The sequence below is a fragment of the Mustela nivalis genome, assembly GCF_964662115.1.
Source record: "Mustela nivalis genome assembly, chromosome: 15".
NCBI lineage: Eukaryota > Metazoa > Chordata > Mammalia > Carnivora > Mustelidae > Mustela > Mustela nivalis.
This window is the reverse complement of record NC_139034.1, coordinates 26534262-26560702: the sequence shown is the minus strand read 5'-3', so window position 1 is coordinate 26560702 and position 26441 is coordinate 26534262. Positions and strand designations below refer to the sequence as shown.

Genomic DNA, 26441 nt, shown 5'->3' with positions numbered 1-26441 from the left:
CCGCACAGACATATCTCTGTGTCTGAGAGCACTCAGAGATGAGTGATTCAAAGAGGTGGTTAGATTGGGGCTTTTATAGCATCTTAAAACAGTGGTGAGTTTTCAGGGAAGTGACAAGAGCAGGGCAAAGGATTTTCAGTTTCTAGGGCACCAAATCGTAAAAAGGCAAATATATGGTAGGGGGTCTAATGTAAACTAAGGGATAGTTAGTAAAGTTATTTATGTGGATTCCTTTAGTGCCATTTCTGGGCTGACATTTCTAGAGCGGTAGCCAGTGCTTAACTTGTCTTTCCTGGTAGAGAAGGGAGGGGGAACACCTTCAAAAGTTTATGTCCTGCGTTTAGGCAAATAGGGGGAGGGCGGAGAGCTCCACTTGTATTTGCATCTTAAATGTCCACAGGTCAAAATGATCTTTATGACCCAAGTGATATATTTTAAGGTGGCATATTTTGCTACCCTTCAGAGGCCACGTGGAGAGAGAGGAAGCAATAGAGAGAGAGAATATTACTCGGCCAGGCCCCGTGTCTTCCAGCCATCCCAGCTGTGCCATTAAATATGTGAATGAGATTAACATCCAAGACATCCAATCCAGACTAGATGCAAACTGACTGTAGCCACATGACTAACCCCAAGGGGGAACCGTCCAGCTGCACCCAATGAACCACAGAACTGTGAGAGAGAATAAATTGTTGTTTTAAGCCATTAAGTTTTGGAGTGTTACACAGCAATCGGTACCTGGAATATAGAATAATTTTTGCCTTTTCCGCTCATAGAAAGCTTGTCAAGTTAATTAGTGTAGAATTTCATGAGACATTTAGGACAAAGTCCCTGATGGATATCAGGACCTATTTCAGTTGATTTGCTGCCTCTTGCCAAAGGTACATTGTTCTAGAAAGTGCATTTCAGGGGGCACTGAGAAGAAAATGATTAGTGATTCCATGGCAAAATAGAAGAACGAGGAAAAACATTTTCTGCTTTCAGGCTACATTTTTGTTTCTTTTATAAATGATTGCTTTGAACCATTGCACAAATTGTACTTTTTCAAAGGACAGGTTTTTTCTTTTCTTTTTCTTAGGATATATTAAATTTCTCCTGTGGTTTAATTTGTGACCAATTTTATAATTGCAGATTTCTAACTGCTTTAACTTTTTTGTTCAAATCAGTTTTGCTGATATATATCATTTACATACAGTAAAAACCACACATTTTAGGTGTACAAGTCTTGAGTTTTGGTAAGTCTGAAAGGCCATGACCCCCACCAGAATCAAGATATAGTTTTTTTTTCAATAAGTTTTTTTTTTAAGATTTTATTTATTTATTTGACAGACAGAAATCACAAGCAGGCAGAGAGGCAGGCGGGGCTAGGAGGAGCAGGCACCCCACTGAGCAGAGAGCCTGACATGGGGCATAATCCCAGGACCTTGAGACCATGACCTGAGTCCAAGGCAGAGGCTTAGCCCACTGAGCCACCCAGACGCCCTGAGTATTTCAATAAGTATAAAAAGTTCCCTCATGTTCTGCTGTACCCAATCCCCTCCTTCCATCCCCACTTCCTCGTAACTTTTGATCTGATTTCTTCCCTTTAGCTGTGTCTTCTTCACACTGTTATGGAAGCAGAATCATACAGTGTATGGCCTCTTACGTCTGGCTCTGTTGGCTGAGCATTAGGACTTTGAGGTTCATCAGAAGTAATAGTCTGATCATCACTTTTAATAGTACACCAATTATACCACTTTGTATTTATGTGTATCCTAAGTGAAATGGGGATTGGTAGACAACAGGGATCCCTGCCAGAGACTGGGACTGGGTGGTGCAGGAGGCTATTTTAACTAGGGTAATCATTAAAGGCCTCTTTCGGAAAGCAGTAGTTGAGAGTCTGCGCCGCCTGAGTGGCTCAGTCTTTTGAGCGTTGGACTTTTGGTTTCGATGCAGGTCCTGATCTCAAAGGTCCTGGGATGGAGGCCCACCTGTGGCTGTGCACTCAGCAGGAGTCAGCTTGGACGTTGTCTCCCTCTCCCCCTTTCCCTAATCTTTCAGTCTTTCTAAAATCAATCGATCAATCTTACAAAAATTTATTTAAAAATTTAAAAAGAAGAAGAAAGGAAGAAAGTTGAGCTAGGGTAAATTTCAGTCCTTACTAATTCATGAGGCACATTTTCCCAACGTGTTTATGACTCCTACGCTTTTCTGTATTTCCGTTTACAGAACCCTCGCCACCAATCTTGAGTCCCTCTTGAAACGGTTGGGAAAATTGACGTCAGCCTTGGGCGGCCACCATGCAAGTGCAGTCCAGAGGTTCGCGCGTGACCTACCAGCCGGCCTTCTGCGGGGGATTCTGCTCATGCACGCCGAGGTCTGACCCCCCTCGTTCAGCCTTTGTGGCCTTCCTCAAGGGCAGGTCGAAGCCACGCCTTTCTCTTGCTCATTTTTCTCTCTGAAACAATTTTGGGGTGGAGGGCGGGCGAAGAAACATACCCGTCTCATGTTTTGACGCTACATCAAGAACAGAGACTGAAAAGAAATACTAATTTCTATGTTCCAGGGGAATTTTTCTTTTTTAACCTTGTGGCCAGGGGCCATTCTGAGAATGTGATGAACGCTGTGCACCTTCTCCCCCAGACAGCGCCCAGTGGGGTCAGTTCTCCGCCTCTTCCCCGCCCCTCAAAGTAGTATTGCACACTAGATCGCTTCCTCCACTCTCTTCCTCTCCCGCGCTGGTCCTGATGCCTCAGCCGGCGCATCTTAGCTGAACTCAGGCATCCACTCCACCTAGGCCACTAGAATCGCCCTGACGCTGCTGACAGGGCCGGGTCGCGGCCGAGGCCGGAACTCAGTTACAGGCCCCTGTTGCCCACCGGAACGTGAAGGAAAGGAACGCACCAGGCAGCGGAACGGAAAGAGAGAGCGGGGGACGTGTTTGGCAGAGGGACGGCCTCATCGTTTCTGCTCCCAGTTGCGTTTGTGTCTTGGCGGTGTTTCCGAGGGTCTCCGCGTTCCTACCTCTGCGCCCTCTCTCCCGCTTCCCTTTATGCTCTGGAGGCTCAGAGGCTGCGATTGTGCTACTCGGTGCTCCGCACGGAACGGTCAGGTACCGCATTGGGGCGCTGTTGGCCCTGCGGGTGTCAAGGCAACCTCCGGGGCGTTCAGTGGTCCTTCTCCGCTTCCTGGGGTGGATGTTCCAGCCCGCGGGATCTCAGAGGCCGTTGCTGTAAAGCTGAGGAACGGGAAATCCCAGAAAGCTAAAATGACTTGCCCAAGGTCATAACGGGGTGAGAAACAGAGCTCGGGGTCCAAGGTTGGCTCCTGTCCCGAGCTCTCCGCCACGCCTCCCCCCATTCAGTCCGGGCTCCAGAAGCAAAGTTGTCTCACCCACTCCTTTTTTCTTTTTTTTTTTTTTTTTAACTTCCCGAGACTATAACGGTCTCATTCCTGCCTCCATTTTTTCTTTGATTCGTCATTTAAAGTACTCACACTGCACCGATACTGTCGTTAAACCCCGAAGTTCTGCCACCACGAAGCTTGTTCACCAAGCATGCAATTCCAGTTTGGCGGAGTGAAGCTGAGATGGTGTGGGCAGCACAGAATGCTTTACTAATCCCAGTCGTGTTCCAGAAGTTGTATAAAAGGAGTATTACAGAGCATCCCTTTGTTTTTTAATCCAACTTTTCATTGTTGCATTCATGTGAATAGCATGAGCTGAGTACTATTCCATCAGATGGATCTATCATGATATGTGAAGAGATTTAGCTACTTTAATATTGGCTTGCAATATATATAGTTTCTGAAATAAATTGGCATCTAAAAATCCAGTGAACTATAACCGCCACTCCTTTTTTCCCCACCCCTCTCCTTTACCCATTACATAAATATATATATAAAATACATATTTAATTTAATATGTTCTGAGTTAGTATTGTGCTTAATTTATACTTTAATATATTACTTTAATGTGTTGTTCTGAGTTACTATTGTGCTTCAACAAGTATCCATTACCTTCAACTTTTGACATTTTAAAGTTTATATAAAACCAATACTGGGGCGCCTGGGTGACTCAGTTGTTAGGTGTCTGCCTTCAGGTCCTGATCTGAGTGTCCTGGGATCCAGCCCTTCATCGGGCTTTTTGCTTGGTGTGAAGCCTGCTTCTCCCTCTCCCAGTACTCCCGACTGTGTTCCGTCTCTTGCTGTATCTTTCTGTCAAATAAATCAAGAAAATCTTAAAAACAAAAAAGCTTTACCTAGGGCACTGGGTGGCTCTGTGGATTGAACATGTGACTCTTGATCTTGACTCTCAGGGTCCTGAGTTTGAGCCCCAGGCTGGGTGTGGTGCCTCCTTTAAAAAAGCCAAATATTTAAAAATTACTGATTTTTGTCAGAAATGGATTTTTTGAATGACAAAAAAAGTTTTTTCTGGGAAAGAATCACTTTACTTTCCACTAAACTAACGGCATAATAGGTAATGCCTTTTTTTTTTTTCTCTTGTTTTTCATTTTCTTTGTTAGAACCAAGTCCGTGGGTCCTGAGTTGGAAGCAGCAGCATCTGCTGTTGCAGATTTTCTCCGTTTTGATAAGCAGACAACCAAGACAGAGCTGCTCAGGCAACTGCAGCAGCATGAGGAGTTCTCAAAGGCACAGAAAGATGGAGAAAGAACTGAAGTTAGGTTAGTGAATCAAATAGTTCTGTCGAATCAAATAGTTCATCTCATTATTTTATGCCAGGTTTGAAGTTGATAGTACTACTTCAGATGTCTGATACTGTTTCATAAGTGACACTTTTTTTTTAATAGTGTCACATCACACATTACCAACACAATCTATTTTCAAAATAGATTCTTTTCCTGTGACTGGTGAATAAGGTGCACAGTATATCAATTTATACATTAAATATTTCTCATAGGTGGAATATTAGTAATTTTTTTTTTAACTGACATGTTAAGTAAGATTGCAGTCTTTCAAAGATCAATGGAATGGTTAAAATTTTTCTTTTGCGAAGTTACACGATTTCTTGTCCCTGAAAAAGAAATGATAAATTCAGTACTGTGATTAAAAACAAGTGTAAGAATAACATGGTTTCTCTGAGAATATTAATTTTTTCCTGTTAAATACTTTGCTGGTCTTATGTACAGTATGATCATCTTCAGGCCTGTTTCCTTCACCTTTACTCTTATCCTTATGTTTTAGCTGACACCACCTCACTCTGCCTCTCATCTCATTATTTTATGCCAGGTTTGAAGTTGATATACTACTTCAGATGTCTGATACTGTTTCATAAGTGACACTTTTTTTTAATAGTGTCACATCAAAGTGACACTTTTATGTTTTAAATGAACATTTCTGAAGAATACCTTCAAAAGTTGTATTTCAAAAAGAAATATAAATCTTAGTGGTCTGTGGGATGTGAATTAACATGTGACATAAAATCTTTCATTTAAACATAATGCTTTGTGCTGTTATAGTGCATGGAAGTGAAATATGAATTAAATAATAGGAATCTCGTGTATAAGAAAGTTTATTACTGTCCTGTAGCTACAGTTTCTAATACACTTGACCTTTTTCTTATTTCAGCGTCAGTAATGTAATACCAGATATGAAAGTTGCCAAATCTGCCACAGGTAGAGTTAGTACAAGACCAGTGCATCAAATTCATTTTGATGAAGGAACTGACAGTTTCATGGGACAGAAGACTGATGATCTTAAGAAAAGGTACTCAGGCTTTGCAGTCTGTTTGGTTTTGTTAGTTTTATTTGTTTCTCTGTAGATTTACTTTATTCTGTGCATGTTACTGATGATAGGTATTTGAGCATTATGGATGCATTTATATCTCTCTTCTCACCCTGCATGTACCATTTCCTATAGAGGAAACGGATGTTCTAGGTTAAGTAGTCTTGTGGTTTTGTTAGTTTTATTTGTTTCTCTGTAGATTTACTTTATTCTGTGCATGTTACTGATGATAGGTATTTGAGCATTATGGATGCATTTATATCTCTCTTCTCACCCTGCATGTACCATTTCCTATAGAGGAAATGGATGTTCTAGGTTAAGTAGTCTTGTGCTTTTCTATACCATTAATCACATTGGGCCCTGCCTCCTATTTATCCATGATGAGTGGAGGTCTCCTGATTTTAGGTAAGTGGAACTGATTGAATTCTGAACAAATGAGCACTTGTGAGAAGCATTATTTTTCATTCTGATATGTACATAACAGTATATTTAACTTTTTTATCTCTATGTAATTATCATTATTCATACCCTAGAGAAATAATCCACCATAAAAAAAAAAAAAAGAAAGAATGAAAGATCCATTATAATACCTTAAGGTGGTAGATTATTTGTGGCAATTTGAATTTGGTGATTTGCAGACTTAAAGATGCTAAGCCATGCCTTATGTAATTATTTTATAATAAAAAGCTGTCTGTATTTACAGAAAGTTTCTGTTTTCTCTCCTTCAAGCCCATGAAGTAATATTTGGGGAGGGGAAACCAGATATTTAGTATGTTCTAACAAAAACTAACTGATCTTGATAGAAGGGGGAGCTTACAGTGAGTGTTTTTGACATGTTATGTATTCTTTGGATTTTCTTTTAAGTATAATCCCAGCAAGTTAATCAGAAGTTAAACTACTGATTTGTATAGGAAGATTGTAAAAGTTAGTCAGCTGTTAACAAATCAAGTTCAAGAAGTTACGATTTAGAGAATGATTTTATGCCTATGACATGTTGGATAGAGTATAATGTATACTTGGAGTTTTACTTAAGATTCCTCAAAATATTTAATTTCAGGGGTGCCTGGCTGGCTCAGTCAGTAGAGTATGCAACTCTTAATTTCTGGGGGTTGTGAGTTCAAGCCCTGTGGTGGGCATAGAGCTTACTTTAAAAAAAAAAGAAAAAAATATATATATAATTTCAGTCTTGTTTGAATCAGTCATCTTTGAAGTGATTCCACAAAACTACATCAGAATGCTATATCATAGTTTGATTCTTGGTGATATTAGTCATCATTAAAAATTAGAAGGTGGCAGGGCACCTGGGTGGCTCAGTTGGTTAAGTGTCTGACTTTTGATTTCAGCTCAGGTCATGATCTCTGGGATGTGAGATGAGCCTGCTTAGGATTCTTTCACTCCTTCTCCCTCTCTCTTCTTCCTCCTTCCAGCCCCCCACCCCCGCCGCCGCCAACACATGTGTGTGTCTGTCAAAAAAAAATTCTTAGAAAGTGGTAAGGGAGAAGCTAAAAAGTAGGACAGTTGTTTATGTGCATATAATGACTGTGTTAAACTGACTGAAGGACTCTAGAGTAAGGGAGAGGAGTGATGGGATACCAGATTTTTACCCTGCTCTGTCATGGGACAGCCTGAGACAATCCGGGACTAGGTAGTTACCACAGATACACCTTGGGTTAATTCCTTCAGGAAGAGACATCTGAGAGGGGTGAGGCACAGAGCACTGGCTTTGGAGTCATTCTGGCCTGTCTCACAATCTTGGCATTATGCCAATGACTAATTCTGGGACTGGGGCAACTTTTATAGCCTTGTCATTCCATGTCCCCTTCTATAAAATGCTGAAACTGAAGCCTGACTTAAATGGCTTTCTTGAAAAATAGGAAAGGAGTGTGCCAACTATATATAGTAGATGCACAGCAAATGTCTGTTCCCTTCCCTTCCTCTTTAGTACATTCTAAAATTCAATACTTTACCAAGTCATTCCCTGTTTGCTGTGAGTTACCTTAATCCATCAGCCTGTTAACCTGATGCAAAGTGAGGGCGTGCAGGTGGGGAGAGGGATCCAAAAGCACTGAAAATAGTTGGGGAGCGTAAATACCTCTGTTTAAGAATACTTGGGGATCTGTTAAAGGAAAACTTAAGTGATTTGAGATTACTTTATCTAATTTCAATATGGTAGTTGAATTTTTTCAGTTAATGTGATTTCATAAAAAAATTTGATTCAGAAAAGAATTTTAAAAATTTTAAAGATTTTATTTATTTTATTTATTATTTGAGATACAGAAGCAGGCTCCTCACTGAGCAGGGAGCCCAATGTGGGGGGACTCAATCCCAGGACCCCGAGATCATGACCTGAGCCAAAGGCAGACAGTTAACTGACTGAGCCAACCAGGTGCCCCAAGAATTCAAAATTATATTAAAACTGATTATCCAGTTTTGAACTGGTTTTTAATCTCCCAGTAAATTTATTCAAGTATGAATGTGAATTGATGAATAAAGCAGTTGATTAAAATATACAAGGAAAAGTTACCTATTAACTCTCTGACATTAATTTTAATAGTTAATTTTAAATGTTAGGTAAAGTTAATCATTATGTTAAAATTACAGAGTGATTGCTTTATAAGTGGGAATGTTTTGATTTATCTGTGCCATCTTTTATAATTATAGTTTGTAATTAAACATGCAGTATTTTCTGCCCTTAAACTAAGACAACTGTTGACTTTAACAACTTTTAATTTAGCATATTTTAATAGCTTTCTAGTGTTGAGTTTTCTAAAATCTTAATATGCAATGGATCAATAAAATTATGGAAAATTAATCTTTTTAGTTAGATATTTTGGAAATTAAACTACTTAAACTGCTTTATTGTATCATGATCCAAAAATTCAAGTGTACTTGTTCCAGTTTTTAGTTATCCGTTCTTATGATGTGGCAATTTAGTTAAAATGTCTGTTGTGGGTTAGTAGAATTTTTATTTATTCATTCATTCATTCATTCACTTATTTATTTATTTATTTTCAGGGATTTTATTTATTTATTTATTTAACAGAGAGAGGCACATTGAGAGAGGAAACACAGGCAGGGGATGTGGGAGGGGGAGAAGCAGGCTTCCCGCTGAGCAGGGAGCCTGCTGCAGAGCTCATTCTGGGACCCTGGATTCATGACCTAAGCCACCCAGGCACCCCAGTGGAATTATTTTTAATTTCTACATTGAGTATTTCATATAAAATAGTTTTCTTAAGGGAGCCTGGGTGGCTCAATCATTGAGCATCTGCTTTCGCTCAGATCATGATCCCAGGGTTCTGGGATTGAGCTCCACATTGGGCACCCTGCTTGGTGGGAAGGGAAGCCTGCTTCTCTCTCTCCCACTCCCCCTGCTTCTGTTCCCTCTCTCGCTGTGTCTCTCTCTCTCTGTCAAATAAATAAATAAAATCTTTACAAATGTTAATAATAGAATAGTTTTCTCAATTTTTTGTTGACCATTGTAAAAATATTAAGTTAAATTGTTTTTTCTTTCTCAGTCTTAGGAAAAATATGCTCAAAAGGAAGAGACTTAATATTTTTGACCTTAAGGCAGTTACCGAAGAGGCACCTGAAACAGGTTTGTTAAGAACATGATTTCTCAGGTGTAGAAACATTCCATCTTTAAAAAAAAAGTCCTTAATGTTTTGATTGCTCAATGTGAGGTATTTTAATAATCTGTCCTGTCATTGGCCTGGATCCTGCTTATGAATGTAATTGTTGCCATTGCTAGTCTTGGCCAGATTCCTGCCTTGAAATGCTGCATTCTGTAAGACAGTGGGAGGTATTTACTACCACCTTCTTAAATCCAGAGCTAGCAGTTGGCTACTGATTTGGGTTAGAACATTAACTGTCACCCTCTATTTGCAACTATGTTATTACAAAAGATAAACTGGTTTCTGCCCTGAGGCAGCTTGCTATCTAGAAGAGGAGATGGGGGCGTAGACGGGGACCCTGGGTGGTTCAGTCATTGAGCCTCTGCCTTAGTCTCAAATAAATAAATACAATATTAAAAAAAAAAAAAAGGGAGATGTATTTGTAGAACTTAATGATTTGACTTAGTGATTGTTTAGGAGCTGGGAAGAAGAGCAGTCAGGAAATATATTTAGCAGATTTGTGGTGGTCGTGTTTTTTTTTTTTTTTTTAAACACGCCATCCTTGTTCCATGTACTTATCCCTTTGGGTAAGAGGTCAAATCTTTCATAATCACCATATAAGTCTAATTAAAAGAGATCTAAGAGTGTCCTCTTGCTTGATATTAAGTGTGGTTTACTGATAAATTCAGATAAACAGGAAGCTCAATACAAACGGTCTTCAGCTTACAAGTGGCTTTCATTTCCAAAGATTATAAGTTAGCTTTTGGGCTTGATAATTTTGTAATTGATATTTAAGTTCCGTGGCCTGCCTCCAATGGCTCATTTAATCTATTATAGTTACTTATATAAACATCTGATTTTTCCCACTATTCAGTAAATTGCTAGATATAGGGGCTGGGTTTCACTGATTTTTCTATACCCAGCAACACCTAGCCAGTGGCTGATGAATTGTAGGAATTAACTACCTTAAATCATAAATGCTTAAAAAAATGTTTTTTAAATAAATGCTTTTTTTGAACAAATTGAGCTATGAAATATCAATCCATAGAGGCAAGGAGTTAATTCAATCAGTGTTTGTTCTTTTTAAGCTAAAGGAGAAACTGAGAGAACTACTTGCCTGCACTTAATGCGAAAACTGCTTTCTGTCTTATATGATGGACAGGAAGTACAAGGGGCATCTGGCTGGCTTAGATCTCAGAGCATGTAACTGGATCTTGGGGTTGTGGGTTTAAGGCCCATATTGGTTGTTGAGATTATCTTAATAAAAAGGGGGGGGGCACCTGGTTGGCTCATTGGGTTAAGCTTCTGCCTTCCGCTCAGGCCATGATCTCAGGGTCCTGGGATTAAGCCCCATTTCGGGGCTCTCCGCTCAGCGGGGAGCCTGCTTCCCTCTCTCTCTGCCTGCTTCTCTGCCTACTTGTGATCTCTGTCAAATAAATAAATAAAATCTTTAAAAAAAGTGGGGGGGAATACGAAATGCACACACATACATACACACACACTCACTTAGAGGATTCTAACAAGCTACTTGAAAAAAGCACAATAAAATGTGTGGTCCTGGAGAATAGATCACCTCTTCCCTGTTGATGTGGCAGCTGTTACACTTGCATCGAAAAGGACATTTATTAGGAAAAAAATATACTATGGAAAAAAGACAAGTCTCTTCAATAAATGGTGCTGGGAAAATTGGACAGCTATATATAGAAGAATGAAACTCGACCATTCTCTTACACTGTACACAAAGATAAACTTGAAATGAATAAAAGACCTCAGCGTGGTCTACATGGTTTATGTGGTCAATGTGGATTAGAATCCTAGAGGAGAACACAGGCAGTAACTTCTTCGATATCAGCCACAACAACTTCTTTGAAGATATGTCTCCAAAGGCAAAGGAAACAAAAGGGAAAATAAACTTTTGGGACTTCATCAAGATCAAAATCTTCTGCACAGCAAAGGAAACAGTCAACAAAATAAAGAGGCAACCTACGGAATGGGAGAAGATATTTGCAAATGACAGTACAGACAAAAGGTTGATATCCAGGATCTATAAAGAACTCCTCAAACTCAACACACACAAAACAATCATATAAAAAAAATGGGCAGAAGATATGAACAGACACTTCTCCAATGAAGACATACAAATGGCTATCAGACACATGTAAAATGTTCATCATCACTAGCTATCAGGGAGATTCAAATTAAAACCACATTGAGATACCACCTTACACCAGTTTGAATGGCCAAAATTAGCAAGACAGGAAACAACGTTTGTTGGGATAGGATGTGGAGAGAGGGGAACCCTCTTGCACTTAGTGGGAATGCAAGTTGGTGCAGCCTCTTTGGAGAACGGTGTGGAGATTCCTCAAGAAATTAAAAATAGAGCTTCCCTATGACCCTGCAATTGCACTCCTGGGTATTTACCCCAAAGATACAGATGTAGTGAAAAGAAGGGCCATCTGTACCCCAATGTTTATAGCAGCAGTGGCCATGGTCGCTAAACTGTGGAAAGAACCAAGATGCCCTTCAACAGACAAATGGATAAGGAAGATGTGGTCCATATACACTATGGAGTATGCCTCCATCAGAAAGGATGAATACCCAACTTTTGTGTCAACATGAACAGGACTGGAAGAGATTATGCTGAGTGAAATAAGTCAAGCAGACAGTCAATTACCATATGGTTTCACTTATTTGTGTAGCATAACAAATAACATGGAGGACATAGGGAGATAGAGAGGAGAAGGGACTTGAGGGAAATTGAAAGGGGAGATGAACCATGAGAGACTATGGACTCTGGAAAACAATCTGAGGATTTTGAAGGGGCCGTGGGTGGGAGGTTGGGGGAGCCAGGTTGTGGCTAGTATGGAGGGCATGTATTGCATGGAGCACTGGGTGTGGTACACAAACTATTCTGTTATGCTGAAAAGAAATTTTTAAAAAGGGCATTTATTGTCAGGGCAGCTGCGGTTGTCCACCTAATGAACAGCCAGCAGAGGCACTTGGATTCTTGAAGGAGCCAGCTTGCTATTTAAAATCAGAAATCTTGTTTCTTAAACCTGAAATTAGCTGGCAAAGAAGCACTGAAGTTTTATGTGTTCTATAAAAAATATAAAATGATTGTACTCTCATAAGGTAAATTTATTAACATTTACCCTAGGGGGCGCCTGGGTAGTTCAGTTGGTTAAGCATCCCACTCTTGGTTTCAGCTCAGGTCATGATTTCAAGGTGGGATGGAGCCTGATGTGTCCCAAGTTGCAGGGGGTTTGCTTGTCTCTCTCCCTCTGTTCCTCCCCCTGTTCTCTCTCTAGATTAAGTAAGAATAAGTAAGTAAAATTTTTTAAAAATTCAATGAAGGTACTGTTTTAATAAGTTATACTTGATCGAGTCTAAAGAATGTCTTTTGTTCCCAGTTAAGTATAATATCAACCGCGTACAAACTTCAATTCGGTTTTTATTCACTGCTGTCTCTCTCCCACTTAAAGTAATGCTGATGTATAGTTGGCATTCAGTAATTATTGACAGAATGAATGAGTTCTTTTGTCCCATGATTCCCACATTTTGCTTCCCTCCAGGTTCGTTCCACTGCTGCAAAGGATGTAGTCATAGACCTTTCTACTTACCCTGCAGTAATTTAGAACTGAGAGGTAATATAGCGTAATGGAAGGAATTTTGGTATTTGATAGATGTGGATTATTCAAATTCAGATTCTGTCATACTAACTTCTCTGAGTTTCCCGTTCTCCATCTATAAAATAGGGCTAATGCCTACCTCGCAAGGATTAAATGAAGTAATGTAATTCAAGTGTCAGGCACAGTGCCAAAACCACAGTTGACATTCAGGACATAGTTGCAGCCGTTAGCAATGACAGTGATGATGGTGGTGATGATTGTCATCACCGAAAAGACATGGGCTGATCATTGCCTATTGAATAAATCTATAAAATGTGACTGATAATTATTTTGCTGTTATGATTATTTTTTTTTAAGATTTTATTTATTTATTTGACAGAGAGAGATCACAAGTAGGCAGAGAGGCAGGCAGAGTGAGAGGGTGGAAGCAGACTCCCTGCCACGCAGAGAGCCCGATGCGGTGCTCGATCCCAGGACTCTGGGATCATGACCTGAGCAGAAGGCAGCGGCTTAACCCACTGAGCCACCCAGGCGCCCCTGTTAATGATTATTCTGTAAATGTGGCTAATTAAGCATAGGTGTGGTTTGTCCATGAACTGTCACATACAAGTCTGTGTGTAGACATAGTTTTGTTTTGGGTAAATATCTAGGAGTGAAATTGTATGCTAAGTGTATTTTTAACTTTTTAAGAAACTGCCAAACTATTTTTCAAAGAGGTTGTACCATTTTACATTCCCACCAGCAGTGACTGGTGGAAATAGGATTCATTCTTGAAAGATGTCTTCAATTCCCAAAGCAAATAAATAATTGAAATGTTATATGATGGTGGTCATAAGCTAACCTTATATGAACTTACTCATTGAGTTGGTTGTGAGGATGAGATGAACTAATGCATAAAAAGCATTAGCAGAGGGACGCCTGGGTGGCTCAGTTGGTTAAGCAGCTGCCTTCGGCTCAGGTCATGATCCCAGCGTCCTGGGATCTAGTCCCACATCGGGCTCCTTGCTCGGCGGGGAGCCTGCTTCTCCCTCTGCCTCTGCCTGCCATTCTGTCTGCCTGTGCTTGCTCTCTGCCCCTCTCTCTCTCTGACAAATAAATAAAAATAAAATCTTTAAAAAAAAAAAAAAAAAAAAAAAAAAGCATTAGCAGAGTCAGTGCTCCTCATCCTTTAGTAGTATCATTATTATGTTAATTTAATTTCTTTGGTCATTAATAGTAGTATATTGTGACTTATCTTGACAGACTAAAAATAAAGATAAAGAGTCTAGACTTTAAATATTAAAGTCACATGTTATGTAAAAAATACATTCATGGGACACCTTGGTGGCTCAGTCATTTAAGCATCCAACTCTTGATGTTGGCGTAGGGCCGTGAGATCCAGCCCTGGTTGGCAGGCTCTGTGCTCAGGGAGAGCTTAAGATTCTCTTCCTACCCCCTTCCTTCTCTTGCACACGTGGTCTCTCCCTCTCTTTCTCTCTCAAATAAATAAATATTTTTTTTCCAAAGATTTTATTTATTTATTTGACGGTGACAGAGAGACACAGTGAGAGAGGGAACACAAGCAGGGGGAATGGGAGAGGGAGAAGCAGGCTCCCCACTGAGCAGAGAGCCCAATGTAGGGCTTGATCTCAGAATCCTGGGATCATGACCCGAGCTGAAGGCAGATGCTTAACCAACTGAGCCACCCAGGGACCTCTAAAATAAATAAATAGATCTTAAAAAAAAAATTACTCACATTCATGAAAACATTCTTAAAGAAAATACACATTCCTTTTTCTTTCCAGTAGAGGGGATGGTGAGATTTTAGGGCTTGCTTGCCCAGCAGTATAGTAAATGCTAAGGCTTGCAGGAATTGTCACTGTAGGATTTTTGTCATCTTCCTTTAGCTTTAGCTCTCAGTGAGTGACCTTTCATTATATACTGTTTATTTTAATCCTCAGGGCCTGAAATGTATTACTAATTTAGAGTTGATTATATCATTTTAAAAAATAAAGATATATACATTGACTTGTGATTATTTGGAAATGTTATTATAGAGACAGCACCTTCACTTTGGGACGTGGAATATGCGAAGCAGTTGGCCATGGTAAATGGACAGCCCCTTCAGAATGGTTTTGCAGAGATGATCCAGTGGACCAAATAGGGGAAGCTGTGGGAGTTTCCAATTGACAATGAAGCCGGTAAGTTAATTTCAGAGGTTTATAAAATTCCGTATCGAGATTAAGTCTGGTTGGTGTTCAGTCATAGAGTCTAGATATTTACATGAATTTCAAAGCTGTATAAATATTTCTGTGGTGTCTGAAAAGAAATTTGACAGTGTTTTTTTTTTTTAAGTTAGAATTTCTCTTAATTCTGGTCTTTTTTTTTTTTAAGATTTTATTTATTTATTTGACAGATAGATATCACAAGTAGGCAGAGTGACAGGCAGAGAGAGAGGAGGAAGCAGGCTCCCTGCCAAGCAGAGAGCCTGATGTGGGGCTCGATCCCAGGACCCTGGGATCATGACCTGCACCAAAGGCAGACAGTTAATCGACTGAGCCACCCAGGCACCCTTAAACGTACAACTCTTGATCTCAGCTCAGGTCTTAAGCCCTGTGTTGGACTCTGAGCTGGGCGTGGAGTCTGCTTTAAAAAAATAATAGAAATTTTAAAAGCAGTAGAAATGTATCATGAATTTCTTTTCTTTTCTTTCTTTCTTTTTTTTTTTTGTTAAGATTTTATTTATTTGACAGAGACACAGGGAGAGAGGGAGCATAAGTAGGGGGAGTGGGAGAGGGAGAAGCAGGTTTCCTGCCGAGCAGGGAGTCCGCTGCAGGGCTCGAACCCAGGACCCTGGGATCATGACCTGAGCCGAAGGCAGATTCTCATTGACCTAGCCATCCAGGTGCCCCATGTCATGAATTTCTATGTGACATGAAGGTGTTGATTACAAATGATGACAGTTTCCTAACTGCTGAACAGGAGATTACCTGGAAAATCTTCTGATACATTAAATCTTGTGTATGAGATGATATTTTGGTTTTAGAGAACATTACAACTCTTAAGTTTTATGCTGGTTATCTTTTACTCATAAAATTATTGCACTAATGAGATGTAAGGTTCTTGTGCTTAAATGCTACTCAAAGCAAAAATGTTAGAAGACTTCAAGACTTTTTGGAACTCTAGGTTCTTCGAACTGCTAGATGCTATGTTATCTACTTTCCTGAAGATTATTCTCTAGATATTACTTCTTCGTCACTCAAAAGGAAAACAGTATTACTATGCAATTTATTTCTTATGCTTTTTTTTTTTTTAGGTGTATCTTCAATTAGAAGAGATTCACTTTTGTTTTTCAGAGTCCATAGTCTCTGAAAAACAATCTGAGGGGTTTGATGTGGCAGGAGGGAGTGGGAGGTTGGGGGAACCAGGTGGTGGGTATTAGAGAGGGCACGGATTGCATGGAGCACTGGGTGTGGTGCAAAAATAATGAATACTGTTATGCTGAAAATGAATAAAAAATAGATTTAAAAAAAAAAAGATTCACTTTTATGATACCGTTAGCTAGGAATTGTAAACATCGCGGTAAGTCTTAGGAAAATGTAGTCCATATTTTAACCTTTGTAGTAGTATGCTGTCATTGTAACATTTTATTTTTTTATAATCTTTCATTTGTTTGGATTAATAATTGGAATGGAAGCTTAAGTTTCAGAAATATTTTGTCATATCTTCATAAATTATTACTTTGTGTAGGAAAACTTTTTGAAGAATGATAAAACCTTTAAGAAATTCTGAATATTTTGTGGATCTGTATGGTATATGCAGTCATAAAGGATGTTGCTGTGTTTCACCTGGTGTATATAAAATGTATATTTCTCAAGGTATTATTCTTTCCAGGGGCACCTGGGTGACTCAGTCGGTAAAACATCTGCCTTCAGCTCAGGTCATGATCCCAGGGTCCTGGGATCGAGACCCACATCAGACTCCCTGATCAGCAGGGAGCCTGCTTCTCCCTCTGCCTCTGCCCCTGCTGCTCTCCCTGCTTGTAGTCGCTCACTCTTGCTCTTTCTCAAGTAGATAAATAAATAAAATCTTTTGAAAAAAAGTTAAAAAAAAAAGTATTATGCTTCCCATACTCTGGTAGGTATCAGGGAAGGGTGACAAAAAAGCCCAAGGACTTTTCAGTTGTGCAAACCAGAGTACAGATCTAGCTGTCTCAGTGATTAGGCATTTGCCTTTAAGAAAACAACCTCCTGAGGTTAAAAAACCAGATCAGTTTCCTCATCTGGAAAATTAAATGTACATCATTGGAAGAATGTAAGAACTAAGGCAGAGTTATTTGAGTTGCTCAGCACAGTTCTTATTGTATAATACATGTAAATAAATGTTAGTTCATGTCCCCTCTGTATGAACACAGAATTTTAAAAGAAAGAAATAAGCAGAATGCAGTATGTGGTATTAAGGGAAAATTTCCTTATTTGATGAAACGTGGGTGTTCTGAGTCATCATAATTAAAAATATGGTTCTAAAACATAATATTGAGGTAGAATAATGTGACTTTTTTCTTTTAAGATTTTATTTATTTATTCATGAGAGAGAGCGAGCGAGTGAGCACGCATGTATGGAGTGAGGGGTAGAAGGAAAAGCAGATTATCTTCTGAGCAGGGAGCCTGATTCAGGGCTTGATCCCAGGATTCTGGGATCATGACCAGAGTGGAAGGCAGACTCTTAACCAACTGAGCTACCCAGGTGCCCGAACATGTGACTTTATTTAGGTGAGACAGTGGTTAGGGGTTCAAGTTTTGAGTGAGTTGTATGCTTAATCTCCCTAAGCCTTACTTCCCCTGTCTATAAAATGATGGGAATAAAAATAAAATGTATTCTTCTGAATTCAGGTGATTCTTCCGAAAATCAAGTGAGGTTATATAAGTAAAGCATCATCAACCATCATCATCTCTGTTCCTACAACAATATTATTAGAGGGTTTTACTGTACTGCAAGGATCTTAAATCTTAAACTGTTAGTGAGGATTTTCTTGGAACCACCAAATAGGATAACAGGAAAGTAAGGGTTAGTGTACATTGTCATCAAAAATAAAACACTTGGGGGCACCTGGGTGGATCAGTGGGTTAAAGCCTCTGCCTTCGGCTCAGGTCATGATCCCGGGGTCCTGGGATCCAGCCCCTTGTCGGGCTCTCTGCTCAGCAGGGAGCCTGCTTCCTCCTCTCTCTCTGCCTGCCTCTCTGCCTACTTGTGATCTCTGTCAAATAAATAAATAAAATCTTCAAAAAAAACCAAAACAAAACAAAACCACTTCAGTTCATCAAAATCTTGAATGTCCAAACTCCAAAGAAATTTATCTTAAATTTGACCTGGGTTTTGAGCAAGTTTAATTTTTACAAAAAGAAAACAAAAACATGTTTTGGCCAGGCTAGGGAGATAAATGTGACAAGTTTCCATATATACCTGTACGTATTATTGATGCTTCAGGATGGGAAAGGGAGGTATCTCATTTCCAGCTCCTTGAGGCAATTGTTATTGGAATGAAAAACAGGAAAAGAACTGTGGAAACTTTCTCACTTTGATCACTCCCCTCAGTATACAGTTTGGAACTTGAGAATACTTTAAGAGAGTGGCATTAGAATTTGAAGCCTCAACAGTTTAATAATATTCTTCTGTATTTCTTATTTTTAAATTTTAAGATTAATAAAATGTCATGCTGTCTCTACTAATAGTTAGCTTCATGAAGATTTATTTAGATGCTTTGAGGGAAAAGTGTTTTATTTTTAGGGGTGGGCCATGCCAGTTTCTGAACATAATACTGAAAATGACAAAATGACGTTTCCTGTGTTGACAGCTTTACTTTCCAGTGTTGTGTTTTTCATTTATATAAAAAATTGCAGCGTGTTGTTTTACCACATAAAACATATAAATTATTTTCTACTTTGAAGTAGCTTTTTTCCAGGTTGTTGTTGTTATTTTTAAGAACTGTCCCTTCTGGGGACACCTGGGTGGCTCAGTGGGTTAAAGCCTCTGACTTCGGCTCAGGTCATGATCTTAGGCTCTTGGGATCGAGCCCCACATCGGGCTCTCTGCTCAGCGGGGAGCCTGCTTCCTCCCCTCTCTCTCTTGTCTCTCTGCCTACTTGTGGTCTCTCTGTCTGTCAAATAAATAAATAAAATCTTTTTTGTTTGTTTTTTTGTTTTGTTTTGTTTTTTAAAGATTTTATTTATTTGACAGAGACAGAGAGAGAGAGAGAGCACTCAAGCAGGGGAGCAGGAGGCAGAGGGAGAGGCAGACTCCCTGCTGAGCAGGGAGCCTGATGTGGGGCTCCACCCCAGGACCCAGAGATCATGACCCGAGCCGAAGGCGGAAACTTAACTGACTGAGCCACCCAGGGGCCCCAAATAAATAAAATCTTAAAAAAAAAAAAAAAAACAAAAACCTGTCCCTTCTGTTTCGTTTTGCCAGCATAGAGATTCGTAAGAGCAGTTAGATGGCATTATTCTGACTTCGATTTTGTAGTAGTTATTATATATTGGAGTGATGATAAAAGCATTTTTATTTTAGCCTTAACTTTGACTTTAAATTTAATCATGTTTTTACTAGTACACAGTTAACAGAGTCTTGCTCTTGAATATTCTTTAGCCATATATATGCCACCAAAAAAATGTTAAACTATAAGTTTGGAAATGTATCAGTTTGTGATACATAACATGCTACCACCAAAATTAGTAAAACAACAATTAACTTACAACTGCTCCTGAATTTATGGGTTTTCTGGCTAGTTCTGGCAGCTTAGCTGTGGGTAGTTCCCTCTAGAGCGGCCTGTCTCACATGTCTGGTTGTGGGTGCCGGCTCTTGTCAGGGGAGGTAGAGATAACCGCGTTATCTGTCACACATCATCTCAAAGACTAACTTGGACTTCTTCACACGACTGTAGTAGAGTTCATAACAGCAAGGAAGAGCAAGTATTGACGTGTAGGTACTTTTCAAGCCCGTGTTTGCACAGTGTTGAGTAATATCCCATTGACCAAAGCAGGTCACTTGCCACCCTGAATTCAAGGGTTTGAGAAACGATTCCATTCATGCAAAAAATGACAAAATGACATTGGGAAGGGGAATGTCTAGAAGCATGAGAGTGGTACGATATGTGGCCATTTATCTGTCTACCACCTTGATTTATTTTTTATTTACTTCAATTTTAATAAAAATAATGTATGGGGCACCTGGGTGACTCAGTGGGTTACGCCTCTCTGCCTTCGGCTCAGGTCATAATCTGGGGGTCCTCGGATCAAGCCCTGCGTTGGGCTTTCTGCTTAGTGGGGAGCCTGCTTCCCCCTCTCTCTCTGCCTGCCTCTTTGCCTGCTTGTGATCTCTGTGTGTCCAATAAATAAATAAAATTTTTAAAAATAAATAAATTAAAAATAAAAATAATGTATAGATCTTTAAGTATCCAAATAAAATTTTTAAAATCTCTTTCAGTAAATATAAACTAACTCCAAGTGAGTAGAAAGCTTTTAAGCCTTTTATTTTGAGATAATTGTAGATTCACATGCAACTGAAGAGATAATAAATATCCTAGATAGCCTCTACCCATTTTCTCCCAATAGTTAACTTCCTGCAAAACCAAACCGTAGTACAGCCAAGCAATTGGCATTGATAGAATTCTCCAGCCGTGTACAGATGTTAACCAGCTTTACAAGTATTCTTTTATACATGTGTATTTAGTTCTGTGCAATTTTATCACATGTGTAGACTCAGGAGACCACCACCACGGTCAAGATACATGGTTCCATCATCTCAGAGCCCTCTGAGAGCCCTTCTAAGCCACACCTGCTTACGTTCCACTGCCTCCCCTTCTTAATCATGGATCCCTGGCAATCACTAAATTTGTTCACTATTTTTGTAATTTTGTCATAAGAAGTATATACAAATAGAATCATAGAGTGTGTAACCTTTGGGAATTAACTGTTTTTCACTCAGCCTGATTAATTACCTGGAAATTTAGCCAATTGTCCTATGTATCAGTATGTTTGTGCCTATTTTTGTTGTTTGGTTGGTTGAGGGTTTTTGTTTGTTTTTTAATTGAGTCCATGATTTGAATGTGCCCTATAGTTTGTTTAACCATTCACCTGGTAAAAGACATCTGGGTTGTTACCAGTTTGGGGCTATTATGAATAAAGGTACTATAAATATTTTTTGTACAGAGTTTTATATGAATATAGATTTCTATTTCCTTGGGGTAAATACCCAGGAGTGAAATTGTTTCATCATATGGTAGCTGCATGTTTAGTTTTTCTTTTCTTTTTTATTTTCTTAACTTTTTTTATTTATAATATCTACATCCAACATGGGGCTCAAACTCACAACCCCAAGATCAAGATCACATGCTCTACCAACTGAGCCAGCGGGGCGCCCTACATGTTTAGCTCTGTGTGGTTTTTTTTTTTTTTTTTTTTGCTTTTTGAAGATTTTACTTATTTGTTCATTTGAGAGAGAGAGAAAGAAAGTGAGAGTGCAGCATGAGCCAGGGGAAGGACAGGAAGAGAGAAAGGGAGGAGACTCCCTGCCCAGGGCTTGGGAGGAGCCTGACACACTGCTTCATCCCAGGGCCCTGAGAAGACCTGAGCTGAAGTCAGACTCTTAGACTCTTAACCAACTGAGCCACCCAGGGATCCCCTGCGTGTTTAATTTTTTTTTTTTTTTAAAGAAGCTTCCAAACTGTTTCCTAGAGTGGCTGTGCCATTTTATATTCTCACCAGCAATATGTGAACCATCAGGCTTCTCATTCTCACCAGCATTTGATGTTGTGGCTGTTTTTCTTTTAGATATGTTTACATTCTGATAGATGTGTATTGATAGCTCATTGTGGTTTTAATCTGCATTTCCCTAATGGGTCCAGAGGTTGACCACATTTTTCTTGTGTGTGTTTGCCATTTATTTATCTTTTTTTCAGTGAAATGTCTGTTCTTCTTTTTTGCCCATTCTCTAATTGGATTGTTTGGTTTTCTTACTATAGAGCTTTGGGAGGTTGTTGTTGTTTATATTTAATACATTCTAGACCTTTTAAATCTTTCGTTGCATTGAGGCACCTGGGTGGCTCAGTCGGTTAAGCATCCGACTTTTGATTGCAGCTCAGGTCATGATCTCAGGGTTGGGAGATCAAGCCGCTAAAGGAGGGATCAGGGATCCACTGTTAAAACTTCATTTAACCTTAACTACCTCTTGAAAGGTCCTGTCTCTAAATATAGTCACATCGGGGATTAGGACCTCAACCTATCAATTTTGAGGAGATAGGATTCAGTCCATAACAGGGTCTATTTCTGGGCTGTCCCTTTTGTCCCATCAATCTGTGTGTCTGTCCCAATACCACACTTTTGATTATTGTAGCTATTTCAGTAAATCTTGGCATTATTGCTCCCATTTTATTCTTCTCTTTCAAGATCGTTAAACTATTCTCAAACTTATGCCTTTCCATATAAATTTTAGAATAAATTTGTTGGCAAAAATTTACTGAGATTTTGATAGGAACTAGTATTGGTTTTGTTGATTTTTCTCTATTTTTCTATTCTTATTGATATTGGATGTTACCTTTATTATTTCCTTCCTTAGCTTGCTTTAGAATTATTTAGCTCTTTTGCTAGTTCTTTTTCCTCCCCCCTATATGTGCCATAACTTACATAAGACTTCAGCGGGTCTTCCCAACACCACCAACCCCCGCCCTGAGTTCCAGCTGGGGTCGAGCCTCTCCGGAGTCCTCCAGGAACCTGGACGAAGGGAAGCAACTCCGGGGGCCCGGGCTCCCTGTCCTCCAGGTCCTCCAGCTCGCGGGCGCGCGGGCCTGGGGTTCCACAGCCTGCACGGGGCCAAGTGCGCCGCCTAAGCTGCAGACTTCCGCTTCCCCGCGCTGGCCCCGCGCTGCCAGCCCCCAGCCACAGGGGAGCTCCGAGCCCCGGGGGCCGCCGCCCTTTGCGCTCCCCCGCGGGTGGGCGGGGCGGAGGGCGGGCCCGCGGCGGACGTGGGTGTTAAGCGGCTGCGGAGCAGCACGCGCGGCCAACTGTCCTGGCGGTGAGCGCAGCCCCACAACCGCCGCTCCGGGGGCGGCGGGAGGGAGCGGGGCGCAACCTTCCCGGGCAGCCCGCGCGCCGTCCACGCGCCCAGGTCATTACGGACGTCTTGGGCCAGTGCTTGTGCCGTCCCCATACCCAGATCGTTACGGGCGCCATGGACCGGCGCTCGCCGGACACTCCGGGGCTCCGCGGCCTCTCCCGTAGAGTCACCTGCCGGGAAGGGTGTCCTCTTTGCCCCGCGGAGCGTCATCAGGCCTCTGGGCACCGCGCCGTCCGTGCTCGGGCCCGAGTGGGGGCGGTTATGAATGGGAGACTCGTGCAGGTTGTTGGGCTGGAGTCCGAGGACGAGAAAGCGGGAAGCAGTCTCCCTCGCGGGTCCTGTGCCCCCGGGATCCGGAGCCTCGGAGCGCGATTGCCTGGCCGGCGTGTTAGCGGGCAGACGGGCCGGCATCGCAGCGCCTTGGGTCAGGCTCTAGTCCTGGGCGGGAGGGCAGCCGGGTAGGCTTGAGCTCCACCAACCCTACCTGGTGGAGCAGGCGGACTCAGAGCGTTCTCCCAGGCGAGAAACTCATTTCTCCTGGGAACTTAAGAAGGCTGTGTGGCTGGCGATTTGTTTGTCTCACCTGAAGTCGGACCCACCTGTGCTTGCAGGAGAGGTAAAGGGGCGCGAAAAGAATTCAGCTTTTCAACTGGCTCAAGTCTGAGTTTTAACTTTTGCTGACCAGTTTTGCCTCCCCCAAGCTGAATGTATTTTTCCAGACTTCTTGAAGCCGCCTTCTTAAACCACACAATAATGTGAGTCCATTGCTGACTTAATCTTGTTAGTTCCCATCACTGTTTATTTAGTATTTTAGTAATTCTCTTGAGTCCTTACTTGTGGGATTTGATGCGTTTAAGTTTGAATTACCGGAGGGGGTTAAATTCACAGCGATGACACATAGTGGGATCTGTGCCTTTCTTATAAACTAAGAAATATTGGCACCCCAAGAATTCAACCGACGGAGAAGCCACATGGGTTAGGCCCTGTATGACTCTCCCCACTTGCCTCCATTTTTCCTTGAAAATGCAGGGTTCGGGGCTTGTTTTTTGCTTTTCTTTTTGGTCAGGTTGGAATACTCTGGAATTAAGCATTGCTTGGTAGGCACAGACCCAAAAGGCAAGACTTGAGTCCTCTGACTACTTAACTTGTATGACCTTGGAAAAGCCCTTGCTTTGTGGCCTCAGTTTTCCATCTGGAAAAGGAAGAGATTGAATTAGGACCCTCATAGCCTTCTCTAGGTGCAGGATGGCCAGAACCTCGTCAACTGTAGTTACTGATACTGCCTCTCCTTTCCTATCAATAACATAAAATGCATGTCTTGTCTGTTTCACTTAGTTGCTTTTTCAAGTCCAGTACTATGCTTTTGTGGTTGCTGGTTTTACATTTTTTTTTTTTTTTTTTTTTTGCAAAGTAAGCAAGACTCTTGGTGTCTGATCATTGACAACAGGTGTAAAGTGGTTAAAAAAGACTTCTTAGTGGATAAAATTATTTTCCGCTGACGATTAGGTCCACGTTGGCATTCATTAATAACCCAGCTGGCCCACCACCCTCCAAAAGGTGGCTTGAGTGGGAGCACAGAGGTCTTTAGCGTGATGAATAGAAATTGTTCTTTGGTATTGACGGATAAATCACTTACTTAGTTTGAAAACCACACAGAATAGGTTGCTGAATTGGTTATCTTGATATTATGTGTTAATGAGCCACCTTTTTTGTAAAAATCTGTATTTTTAAAGTCCATTTCTCTGTGATAGTTGATTTTTGTCTGACAGTTGAGTAGTAGACTCTAGTTTTCCCAAACTTTTTAAGCTCTAGCCCAAACATGCTGAAACGAGATACTAGGAGAGAAGCCTGGTTATCTGAATATTTTACTGGTGCTCCAGTGATTCTTATCAAACAAATTTAGGACACAGTGTTGCTTCTCAAAATGTGATTGGTGGCCAGTCATTATCAGCCTCATCTGGGAGTTTGTAGTAACTGGCAAGGTTTCTGGTCCCACCTGAGGCCTAGCACATCAGAATGTGTATTTTAACAAGGTTCCCATGTGTTTTGTGTACTTGGTTATGGTTGAGAAGGTCTGAAGAGGCCTTTGGTGACCATGACTAATGCTTGGTGCTGTGCTCCGTCTTTCTAACAAAAGCTGTCCCTTGTGGCTATTTTGATTGCCTTTATATTATGATAATTCTATTATTCACCTTTGATATGGGGGGACCTCCAGCTTAAGGGACCTGAGGGCTCATCCTGCTGGTGGATGATCAGGAATTGAGACCCACGCATATGTCACTTAGCAGAACACCTAAGCCATTACTTTCCAGACCTACTGTTTTGTGACCTCCTCAGAGGGACTCAACTCAGGCTGCTGTCTGAATTTAGAACTGAACTTAGTTGCCTGACAGTTCCACATAGGCCTTGAAGAACTAGTTTGTTATGGCTTGGGTGTCTATGGTATTTGGCATTCACTTGTAAGATTTTCAGAAGGGTTGGTTGAAATGCTCCCTATGAGTGGCTATAGCTCTGATAACTCATGGAAGGGTTTTGACTTGCGAGTTTTTCATGGGGAGATGGTGGGCGAGTAGAAGGCAGGCCAATTGCTAAGCTGCACTGATATCCTCACTGCCTTTTTCTTTCTTCCTTCCTTCCTTTCTTTTTTTCTTTCTTTTTTTTTCTTTTTTTGCAAAAGGGAGAACTGATCTCCCAGCTCCCAGACATTGACGTCCCAGTAACCAGGCAGCAGTTCTAGAGAAAAGCTGCAGAGGCTTCCCTGATGGTGAGCTCTGGTCTCCTTTCAGGGATATGAGACACCCGTCATAAGCTCTGGAGAGTTGCCTTCCACAGAGACCAGCAGAGGAGTGGGCCAACATGAAGTCCAGTCCTGCCATCCAAGCTGCCATTGACCTCACAGCGGGGGCTGCAGGTAATTCCAGGGGAAACCCATCCTCTAGTCTTGGAGTACCTGCTACAAGTGGGATCCAATGAAGGGGTGGTGAAAATATTGCTTTCGTCACTCCCAGAAGGAACATGCTTTCTCCTTGGAGGGAATCCATGTAATCGAAGAGTAATATCGTCTTCTAAGAACGGCAGAAGGTAGAGCAGTTCCCTTACAATAAAACTCTGAGTGTGGGTGCAGGGTGGGAATGTCCTCAGTTCACAGCAGGAAAACCTCACAGCTCAGAGTTGAAGTCCTTTGTCCATTGTCACACAGCTGGCATGTGCAGGTGACGTGGGATGTCACTCTAAGCCTGGCAGTCTTCAGAGCCCTTGTAGTCCAGAATCCTACTATGCCGTCTGTCCAGGGAAGTCCTACTTACTGTCCTTATTGCTGCCAAGGCAAGAAAGGAGGACACTCTTTAGAAATGTCTTTGGTAACTGAGGCTGATTTTTGATGGTTTCTAAAGCC

At 41.0% G+C, this 26441-nt stretch overlaps 1 protein-coding gene, 2 long non-coding RNA genes and 1 pseudogene across 6 annotated transcripts in view; 1 reads left to right on the top strand and 3 right to left on the bottom strand.

Annotated features, from left to right (window-relative positions):
* Positions 1-26441, bottom strand: part of LOC309848613 (mitochondrial ornithine transporter 1) — a 309487-nt gene that overhangs the window by 57223 nt on the left and 225823 nt on the right. The window lies entirely within an intron of this gene.
* Positions 2948-26441, top strand: part of LOC309848616 (mitochondrial ornithine transporter 1-like) — a 209745-nt pseudogene continuing 186251 nt past the window's right edge. The window contains exons 1-5 of the transcript XR_014316581.1: positions 2948-3088; positions 5563-5700; positions 9240-9313; positions 14995-15138; positions 25834-25958. The product of XR_014316581.1 is annotated as a mitochondrial ornithine transporter 1-like (transcript). The remainder of the gene's footprint in view (positions 3089-5562; positions 5701-9239; positions 9314-14994; positions 15139-25833; positions 25959-26441) is intronic.
* Positions 4123-22859, bottom strand: LOC309848633. Its single transcript, XR_014303179.1, has 3 exons — positions 22618-22859; positions 4927-5008; positions 4123-4191 (listed from the first exon to the last, which is right to left on the bottom strand). It is a non-coding gene; the product is annotated as an uncharacterized lncRNA (long non-coding RNA).
* LOC309848631 lies at positions 18431-20308 on the bottom strand. The gene is made up of 2 exons (XR_014303174.1): positions 19380-20308; positions 18431-18922 (listed from the first exon to the last, which is right to left on the bottom strand). It is a non-coding gene; the product is annotated as an uncharacterized lncRNA (long non-coding RNA).